The sequence below is a fragment of the Nicotiana attenuata genome, chromosome 12, assembly GCF_001879085.1.
Source record: "Nicotiana attenuata strain UT chromosome 12, NIATTr2, whole genome shotgun sequence".
NCBI classification, from domain to species: domain Eukaryota; kingdom Viridiplantae; phylum Streptophyta; class Magnoliopsida; order Solanales; family Solanaceae; genus Nicotiana; species Nicotiana attenuata.
This window is the reverse complement of record NC_032000.1, coordinates 2,320,977-2,331,838: the sequence shown is the minus strand read 5'-3', so window position 1 is coordinate 2,331,838 and position 10,862 is coordinate 2,320,977.

The following is a 10,862-nucleotide window of genomic DNA, read 5'->3' as shown; positions in this document are numbered from 1 at the left end:
CTTAGGGTAGGGGGGCTCCGACCATTTTATATCAAGAAACCTCGTTAGTTCTCGTCCGTTGGATGAAGAAAATCAAGGGCTGGGATTAAAACTGAGGAAACGACGTCGTTTTGATTTTAAAAAAACTGGACCGCGTTTCCTGAGGCGGGTTGGGCCAAATTGGCATGGATTTGGGGCTTTAACTTGGGCTAGTGTTATTTATTCAAACATTGGCCCAATACCTTCTTTTTAATTGTTTTCTTTTATTTCCTTTTTGTTTTCATTTTGTATTTGTATTTTATTTAATTATTTATTTTTCTGATCCTATAAAAATGCAAAATTAAAATAAAGATCTAATTTATTTCCAAAATTAAGCTAATTAATTCCTAAAATTTGATTAAGTCCTATTTAAAAGTAGACTCATGACAAATTCAACAATTAACAATTAAAAATGCTAAATGGACTATTTTTGTTATTTTCTTTATATTTTGTTTTAAAAACAACATAACTACTAATTAATCCTAAAATATGAAATTAGATCCTAAATGCAAATGTCAAGCATGTTTTTTTTCATATTTTTCATATGAATTAAGATGCACAAATAAAATGCAAACAATTAACAAAAAATAACACAAAATTCACAAAATTGTAAAATAATGAAAGAAAATCAGTTTGTTTGAATTTTTGGGAATAATTCACATAGGGCAAAAATCACGTGCTCAAAGCTGCCCCTCTTTGCTCGGGAGCATGAAGAGTTTCCGTGAAAAGATAAGTGAGAGGAAACGAGCGATTTTTTCGCGTTCGAATATTTCGTGTGAAGCAATTTGAAAAGTTTGACCGCACCCTACTTCAAAGGTTGCCTACATATCCTTGGCTAAAAAGGAATCAGGTCCGTAGTTCGGGAAGGTTTGGTAGCTGGGACTACCAGGAGCTGTGACTTTACTGTTGTTGCTGCTACTACTGCTCGCTGACCTCCTTATTACACCGTGTCAAAATAAAAGAAGCTAGCCTAAGCTATGATCTATGAGTTACAAAAAGTGTCCTATCTATGTCTTCTAACTTGATTTTGTGTTGCCTTGTATTCTTCCACTGGAACTCTTGCGTTTTCGCCTTGCATTGTGATTGGAGATGTTTTGTCGTTCCTCTGCGTGATGCTAGACTGTTGGAGTTTGAAATGTGTGCCTCTATTCTCCAAGCGGGCTCCTGACTGCTGACGCTTGAAAAGTATCCCCTTGTTTTCCAGGTGGGCTCCTGACTGCAACGCTTGACAAGTATTCCATTGTTCTCCAGGCGGGCTCCTGACTTTAACAAAACAGACAAACAAAGAAAAATTTCTGCCCCAGTGTGGTGGCTGGGCGCATCATGTTATCAAATATTAAAAATTAACGGATAGAATTTGAATTGTACTTCCCTTGTTTTCCAGGCGGGCGCGTGACTGCTGAAGCTTGAAAAGTATTCCCTTGTTCTCCAGGTGGGCTCCTGATTGCTGAACTTGAAAAGTTTTCCCTTGTTCTCCAGGTGGGCTCCTGACTGCTGAACTTGAAAAGTATTCCCTTGTTCTCCAGGTGGGCTCCTGACTGCGACAAAACAAGCAACGAAAATTCTCTGCCCCAGTTTGGTGATTGGGTACAGCATGTTATCAAATATTAAAAGCTAAAATTGGAATTGTACTTCCCTTGTTCTCCAGGTGGGCTCCTGACTGCCGAAATTTGAAATATTCCCTTGTTCTCCAGGTGGGCTCCTGACTGCAACGCTTGGAAAATATTCCCTTGTTCTCCAGGTGGGCTCCTGACTGCTGAAGCTTGGAAAGTATTCCCTCGTTCTCCAGGTGGGCTCCTGACTGCGGAAGCTTGGAAAGTATTCCCTTGTTCTCCAGGTGGGCTCCTGACTGCAACAAATAAAGAAAACAAAGAACATTTCCTACCCCAGTTTGGTGGCTGGGCACAGATGTGAGTGTTAAATTGAATTATTCTACCAACTATTATAAGAATGTGAAAGCTAAGTCGAGGTCCTGATTACGAACCTAAGTTATATCTTCCAAAGGTATTACTACCACTACATTTGTTTGTCTAAAAGGTCTTAAACTACTTCCCATTCTCCAGGCGGGTCCTGACAACTTCTAGTTAAAAAACAATTTTAACCTATAACGGACCTTGTTATCTATATCTTGTTATCTAAGCAGACCTTAAAACTACGTCCCATTATACAGGAGGGTCCTGAAAATCAAAATTCAAGTCTCATCTTAAGTGTGCCAATTCTACGGCTGAATTATACTATCCTACAACAGTATCTTGTTACCTAAAGGAGGTCTTAAAACCGTGTCCCATTATTCAGGAGGGTCCTGACAACTCCTAATTGAATCCTATCTTAAACAGGCAACTTTGAAACCAACTTATGTTCCTTGGCGTACATTTATGCTAGATTATGCTACTCATGATTGTTTTGAGATTTAAACTAAGTCCCATTTTCCAGGATGGTCCTGAGAGTTTCCAGTCATACCTGTTTGGGTGCTACCTTTCTTTACGAAGGGTTCCTCCGAAATTTCTGCCCCTGTTTCAATCAAAGAAAAATCTTGATAATTTTTAAAAATGGTGGCTAGTTGCTGGCATTCTTGCTAGGTACATCCCTGCTGCTGGGCTTCACTCTGTCCCGCTTTCCTGGCCTTGCCTTGAATCCCCTCGACATCCTGACCGAATTTCCACCCCTTGACTCTGATGACCCAAGTGTTCTATACCATATTGTTGTATTTGTGTTTCTGACCCCTCTTTTGAAACTTCGCTTCTTCCCCACGATTATCGATTAATCCACCGATGACACTTCTAGTGGTCCTTTATGACTTACTTTGCTTTTTGACATCTTTGATATACTCTGGCCCAGTCTGTACAACTAGGAAGCTGGTAGTTAGCCTTGACATTCCTTCCTTTTGTTTTGAACGGAACTGACACTGAAACATCTTAAAGATAGACCTCGAAAGAATGAAATGCAACGACCTCAAGGGTTAAGGATAAAGAGAATCCGAGAACGGATGATTTGTAATGAAGAAAGAAGAGAATGAGACTTATCTGAGTGGAACAGCTGGTACCATTGAGTATGCCATGCATTTGGATTGACCAGCCCAGTCTATCTAACCAATCAACTTTCGATTGCCACATTTGCTGTTCCGAACTTTCACAACCTGATTTTTCACCCAAACCCAAATCTTGCTCGTCCTGCAATGTCTTGAGCAGCTTTTGATCACAGACTTGTCTCTTTTGCCTTAAAATTCACCTTCGCCTTACGGTGCCCGTGAGGGTTTTCACCAATAAGACTCTCTCATTTTTGATTTCTCTCAACTCACTTCGCCTTACGATGCCCGTGAGGGTTTTCACTAATAAGACTCTCTCATTTTTTTATTTCACTCAACTCGCTTCGCCTTACGGTGCCCGTGAGGGTTTTCACCAATAAGACTCTCTCATTTCTATCATTTTTCTTGCACCGGAGTGTTGCCCCTGACGTGAATCACTTTTACTTGCTCGTATTGGCACTTCCTGAAGATTGATCAGAAGGTCTTTCTTTGGACCGTAATGCAGGCTTTTGGATAGGGTTAGAAAGAAAGGGTATCAAAGGCTCTAAAACAATTCAATGTGGGTTCACAACTACAACTGTCGGAATCAACTTTCTTGCACAACCATAACTGCTGCCCTAATTTCTTTCGTGGGGACTTTTGGGATTTTATTTTGATGTGACCGAACCTCAGGGAGAGGCTGCCTACGTACCCTTTTGGGATCAAGTCAAACGTAGTTCAGGTCATAGGAATTACTTTGTTGCTGTGATCTTTCCTTTCTTCCACTTTTCTTTTCTTTCTTTTCATTTCTTTTCTTTTTGTTCTCTTTTCTTTTCTTTTCTTTTCTTTTCTTTTTCTTTTCTCTTCTTTTTTCTTTTCTTTTTCTTTTCTCTTCTTTTTTTCTTCTTCTTTTCTTTTCCTTTTCTCTTCTTTTTTCTTTTCTTTTCTTTTTCTTTTCTCTTCTTTTTCTTTTTCTTTGTTTTTCTCTTGTTTCTCCACTTTCTTTCCCTGCTCGGGCTTACGAGTTTTATTATTGATTCCAAAAGAGGGGTATGCAAGAAAATAACCGAGGCTCAAAGGGGTAGCAAAGGATAAAGTGTTTGGATAGCAGAACAAAATGCCTTCGTCATTCCAATCTCCAAAACATGCCAAGTACAAACTACACAATATGAATATGAGGAAAGCATACGTAACATCTTTTGATTGCACCAGAATTACTAACCATATCCACACATTTGTCAATTACCCAGCACCATGGACAACAATCTCGGTACCATGAGCGGCCCCTGTAGACTTGGGGGCAAATTTGCCTTTGGTTTCAAACCGATGTGGCATGATGCATTTCAACAGTATTTCTTTATGTTCCGTCTGCCCCAATTTCACACAATTTGGGCTCGAAGTGATCTCAAAATCCCTCGACTGTCCTTACGTCTTCAACATTATTTTATTGCTTTATTACTAAACTGACTTTTAAAACTAGGCTGAGAATTATGCGTGCATGTCATGTCACCAGAACCATCATGAAAAGAATTGCAAAAGGAGAAAGGGACTAGATAAAATGACTAGAAATGGCGGGAAACAGAGAGTTGCATTAGACTGGCGGTGAAAGGGTTTAAACAACGAAACAAGCAAACTAGGCTAGTGTTACAAACCTTGAACAAACCTAAACAGCACTACACAAGCCACTACGATGAGACAAACAAGACAAAGTGAAAGGATAGAAGGGTTTGAGTCACAAGACAATATCCGGATTACAACCCTGAAATAACCCGGACAACAGAAATGACAACAAAATAAACCACCAAAACTCCAAGAGATGGAGCGTCTTCCCAATTACCAAGCACGGCGTCTTAGCCACTGAATTTCACACCAAGGTTGCTGGAATTTTTACCAATTTTAATATTATTGACTTCATTCAACAAGTTCCCAAGAGGATTTGCGTGCTCCCTGTCATTGTCATTGATCACAATTACTCCATCTTGAATCATTCTTTCTATTTCCCTTTTCAAAGATCGACAATTTTCAATGCTATGCCCTTGGACATTAGAGTGGTACATGCATCGTACAGTAGGATCAAAGCCCTTTGCATATGGGTCTGCAGTATAGCCGAGGAGCGGCTCAATCAGGCCAGAATGCTTTAACTTTTCAAACAAACTTGTGTAGGACTCCCCAATTGGCGTGAAACTATTTCTTTGCCTTTGTTCTCTTCCCTGCCCCTGTTTTCTAGGGTTGTTGGGTGCTCGAGAATGCTGCGAAGGCAAGAGTGCATTATGCGGTGCTGGCGCTCGCCATAGAGAGTGACCTGGTGGTTGGACATATGACCGGACATTGTTCGGAGGATAATACTGAGGTGGATTGTGTGGAGCTCGGGGACAGGTTTGGGGTTGGAGTTGAGGCTGGGTATATTGGTGAGGCGGACCCTTTGATCCATGTCGTGATTCTGAAACAATCATGGAAACATCATCGTGTTCCTTCTGACCCAGCAAGCTTCCTGTGTCGTTCTGAGTTACTTGTGTTGTGACTTTTAAAGCAGAATAACTCATGATCTTGCTAGACTTCAGCCCCTCCTCTAATAGCTACCCCATTCTTAACGCCTTATCGTGAGCAACCTCGGATGGATAATATTGGGCGTTATGAGCTTTGGGCGGGTGTTCATTGTTGAGAACTGTGGATGTGACCGGAGGGCACATTTGCTAAAAGATAGTTGGACGACGAGTGATGGAGCCACTAGGGTGGCTGGGAAAGCTGTGATAAGCAGGTAAATATAGAGAGGGTGGAGGGTCGCCTGGCGCTGTGTCTGGAGTTTGGGTAAGGACAGTGTCTAGGAGGCTGGGTGGTGGCGGGGGTGGTGCCTTCCCAGTCATCCATGCCCGATACATGTCTGCCACGTGTTGTCTCAACATCTTTACCTCTTCTACCAACCCGTTGTCCTGTTCAACCAGTTGCTTTCGGGCACCGGTAGCAACCCACTCAGTTCTATTGTTGTTTGCCATTGCCTTTGTCCTTGTGTTGTAAAGAAGAGTTACCACTTTAAAACCACAAACCAACCACCTCTCTGGAAATGACATGACAAAATGAAACCATCACGTTAGCGTTAGGGCATTTAACATATTGGTACCCGCAAATTTGGGGAGTGAATGCACCTAGGCAGTTAACAGTTCCTATTATGCTTTTGATCGCTCGCATGCGTCATCCCGGCCTTTTCATTTTCATTTATTTGCCATGCCTTTCCTCTCATTCTTCCCACGTGTTTTCCATTGTTTGTTTCTTGCCTTTCCCTCTTTTCTTTTTCTTCTCTCTCTTATTTTTCCCTCTTTTCTTTTCCTTCTTTTTCTTTTGCGTTGGTTTTTCCTTGTTCCTATTCGCTCCTCTCCTCAAAATTGTTTTTCCGCTCTTTTCTTTCCTTTGTTCCCTTTTTATTTTCTCTTGTTTTCTTTTGTTTGGTTCCTTATTTTCCTCTCTTTTTCTTTTTCCCTCTTTTCTTTTCTTTCTTGTTTTTCACCTCTTTCTTTTCATTCTTTTCTGGTTTTTCCTTTTTTCACTTAGTTATGGTCGAATCCTATGGAGATCGCCTACGTATCACGACCCCGCGTGAATTAGACCGAGCGTAGTTCTTGCAGAATGAATGTAAAGTAGAAGCAAAATATTTTTCTTTTCAATTTTATTGATAGCAAATAAGACTCAAAACAACTAGCAGACTCTAATGCGGAAAAGAACTACAGACTCCACCATCCCTATTCTATTTTAATACAGACTCAATCTACTGACTGACTTTTTAACGAAAAGGAAATACAGACTCCAGTAGAACAGGAAATACAGACTCAAATGACCAACTCTAGTAGAAAAGGAAATACAGACTCAAAAGACAAACTCTGGTAGAAAAGGAAATACAGACTCAAAAGACAATCATGAATACATTAAAGCTCCTGGTGCCCGCGGGACATCGTTCGGTCTCGCCGCGGGCCTATATGCAAGTTCCCCTTATTTTGAATCGTGCTCATCCTACACATTTATTAAGGTGATTTAATCACTTATTTTGACCTAAAAGAAAAAACACTAACACTATTTTTGTTCAAATTTCCAATTTTAAAAAATGGCCAGTTTTGCAGTTACGGCCTTTCAGCACTTCGGGGAGAAGATTTTAAGGCTGTTCCTGCTAACCGTTGAAATTGACTCAGGGTGGCTATTCTTCCAAAAACAGCCTTCCGGCGCCCTTTTTGGGGACATTCGGCTTATTTTAAACAAGAATGGCGGCACCCGACTTATTCATGACGAAATTAAAAAATTTGGCATTTTTGGCTATTTTTGAAAAGGGGAGGGTGGACCCGATGAGGGTTGCCTACGTATCTCACATCCGGTGAGAATCAAACCTGCGTAGTTCGGGCAAATAAACTAACTATTTTCGACAACTAAACTCTTTTTGTTTTTGTTGGCAAATACACTATTTCTGAAAGCAAGATTTATTTATTTTTTGATATTTTCTTTTCCAGTGGCAAATAAACAAGCTAATTTGAAAATAAAACTCTTTTTGTTTTTCTTTTCTATTGGCAAACAAAACAAACTACAAAAACAACTACTTTTCTTCTTTTTCTTTCTTTTTCTCAAAATTCCGGCAGCATTTCGGCACTACTTGGACATTGGTTTTTCTAATATAGGTAATTAACTCTCCACACTGCTATTTTCTCTTTTTATCTCTTGTTTCAATATTTCCCAGATATTCAAAGCCGGTCAGCATGCGAGTCCAAAACAGATAAATGCACAAGTAGGATGCATCAGGATGGTCCATTATTCCGGGTACACCTGTCCTAGACGGACCCAACCCCTGTGTTGAGTCCCCTAAGTCAAAATGCACGTGATGCAGATAAGCGTTCCTACTAGGGATCCGGCATGAGGTCAAGTTATTCTAGGTTCAAAACCTGGGTATATGTTCTAGACTGTGTACTCGAGCGGACAACTCGAGTCGAGGAGGGGGCTACGTACCGGGAACCAAAAGGCCATCCGGCTTAGTAACTTGTCCGGCCTCTTTCTTATTTTAAGGTATGACACTAACAGAATAGGGAGTCTCCACCAGTGAGCACATCCCCGGAGGTGAGAAGAGAAGGGTTTCGGCACAGTTTATATACAGTTCAGATAATATCAAAGCGGTAAAGCATTTAGCACATTTAGCATGAAACATGTAGGAAAATCAAATAAAGCCAAACATAAAAATTATTCTAAGCTCGAATTCTTAAACCCTGAACCGAAGTTCTGGGTTTGTGTCCCTAGCAGAGTCGCCAGAGCTGTCGCACCTCCTTTTTACCTACACCTGCAGGGGCGTAAAGGAGTTTTTCCACTTAAAGGACAATCGGAACGGGATTTATTATCAAGATTTAAGAGTCGCCACTTGGGAGATTAATGGTGTCCCAAGTCACCGGTTGAATCCCGAACCGAGGAAATTATGACTCTGTTTAACAGTCCACGATCCAGAAATCCGAGTAAGGACTTCTGTTAACCCGGGAGAAGGTGTTAGGCATTTCCGGGTTCCGTGGTTCTAGCACGGTCGCTCAACTGTCATATCTGGCTTATTTATTTGATTTTAATACATGTTTTAATCTATGTGCTTTTAACTTTGAAACGCTTTTATCATTATTATTTTAAGAGAATTGCAACGTCGTGAAAACATGTCTCGAATCGCGTCACATAAATGCACCCGCAATTTTTGACATGTTTCGACTTCGTTGAGATTTGGATTTGGGTCACATAAATGTGCACCCGTATTTAAGAAGGTAAAATTATTAAAAATGTGCCTAAAGAGGCTAACGCGTTATTATCTATGGGGAAGGCCGGATTTCGATTCGATATTTGAGGAGTTTGGTGAGGGTTCGAGGACGGGGTTTGGGGTTTGGAGAGAGGAGATGAAGGCGGTTCAAGGGTGTTAATTTGGACGGATTTGGGTGATCGCCGCCGCCAGGGGATCTTGTGGCGGCGCTAGGGTTCATGTCTTAGATTTAAGATTCGAGGTGCTGGGCTGGGTTTCGAGGAAAGGTGTTTGGATAATCGGAATGGGGAGGTCGAGGAGGGGTTATGGTGTAATTTTGGTGGCATTTGGTGGTTCTCCGCCGCCGTGGACGATTTCCGGCGGCGGAGCTAAGCGGAGCCGGCGAGGTTTCTATGGGGGGGTTGAGAGAGACGATGGCTTAGGGTAGGGGGGGCTCCTACCATTTTATATCAAGAAACCTCGTTAGTTCTCGTCCGTTGGATGAAGAAAATCAAGGGCTGGGATTAACACTGAGGAAACGACGTCGTTTTGATTTAAAAAAAACTGGACCGCGTTTCCTGAGGCGGGTTGGGCTAAATTGGCGTGGATTTGGGGCTTTAACCTGGGCTAGTGTTATTTATTCAAACATTGGCCCAATACCTTCTTTTTAATTATTTTCTTTTATTTCCTTTTTGTTTTAATTTTGTATTTGTATTTTATTTAATTATTTATTTTTCTGATCCTATAAAAATGCAAAATTAAAATAAAGATCTAATTTATTTCCAAAATTAAGCTAATTAATTCCTAAAAATTGATTAAGTCCTATTTAAAAGTAGACTCATGACAAATTCAACAATTAACAATTAAAAATGCTAAATGGACTATTTTTGTTATTTTCTTTATATTTTGTTTTAAAAATAACATAACTACTAGTCAATCCTAAAATATGAAATTAGATCCTAAATGCAAATGTCAAGCATGTTTTTTTTCATATTTTTCATATGAATTAAGATGCACAAATAAAATGCAAACAATTAACAGAAAATAACACAAAATTCACAAAATTGTAAAATAATGAAAGAAAATCATTTTGATTGAATTTTTGGGAATAATTCACATAGGGCAAAAATCATGTGCTCACATTTGGTGTTATGTCTTCACCTTCCACTTCGTCCACTTCGTTAATGGTGTCGAGGAGATGGCGGTGAGGTCGGCTATCGCCTTTCTCTTTTCCTCTCTGTTGCCTGCCATGTCAGATTTTTGCAAACAAGGAAATACGGGATTTTGCAAAGTTTTGTGCATTTTTTTTAGATCTAGAAGAAACTAACATTTTCTAGAAATTCTCCACGGACGGCGCCAGATTATTTGACCAAAAAGTGTAAGCCTTTTTTCTAAACTAATTAAATAAGATGATAATTGGCAAATCCTAGTTAAATATACGAAAAAGGGCCTAAAATGCCCCTCAACTATCGAATTTGGTCTAAAATTTCCCCCCATCCACCTTTTGAGCTAAAAAAAACCCTTCCCGTTAATGTTTGGGCTCACAAATGCCCTTCTTACTAACGGCCCAGATCAGATTTTTAATTTAAGTGACGTGTCAGTAAATTATTGGCTAATTTAAAACCCACTCATATTAGGTCCAACCCACCCATACCCGACCCATCACCCAAAATCAGTCCATACTTTCTAAACCCAAAAATCCCTCTCATCAAAATAACGACTGACTCCTCCTCCTCTCTAAATTAGGGTTCCCCCAATTCTTGCTGCTCCTCGTAAATCATATGGCTGCTATTTGCTATTTCTCTTCCAAGATTCAAGTTGAAGATCAAATATAAAATCCTATCTTTGTTCAAGTAAGTTTTGAATGTTTTTGTTGAATAAACATGGTTAGGGTTATTAGAAATCTTTCATCTAGTGTTACTTTCGAGTTGTGGGGAATGTTTACTGCCTTTTGATGCTTTTGATGTCAATATTTATCAATTTTGAGGTTGCATATGGTCCCCCTTCACTTTTTGTTTTCTGTTTTTAAATTATTATTTTTTATGGATGATAGCAATTTAGGGTTCAGATGGGTCCTTGTTGTCTGCTCAAATAGTTATTTAT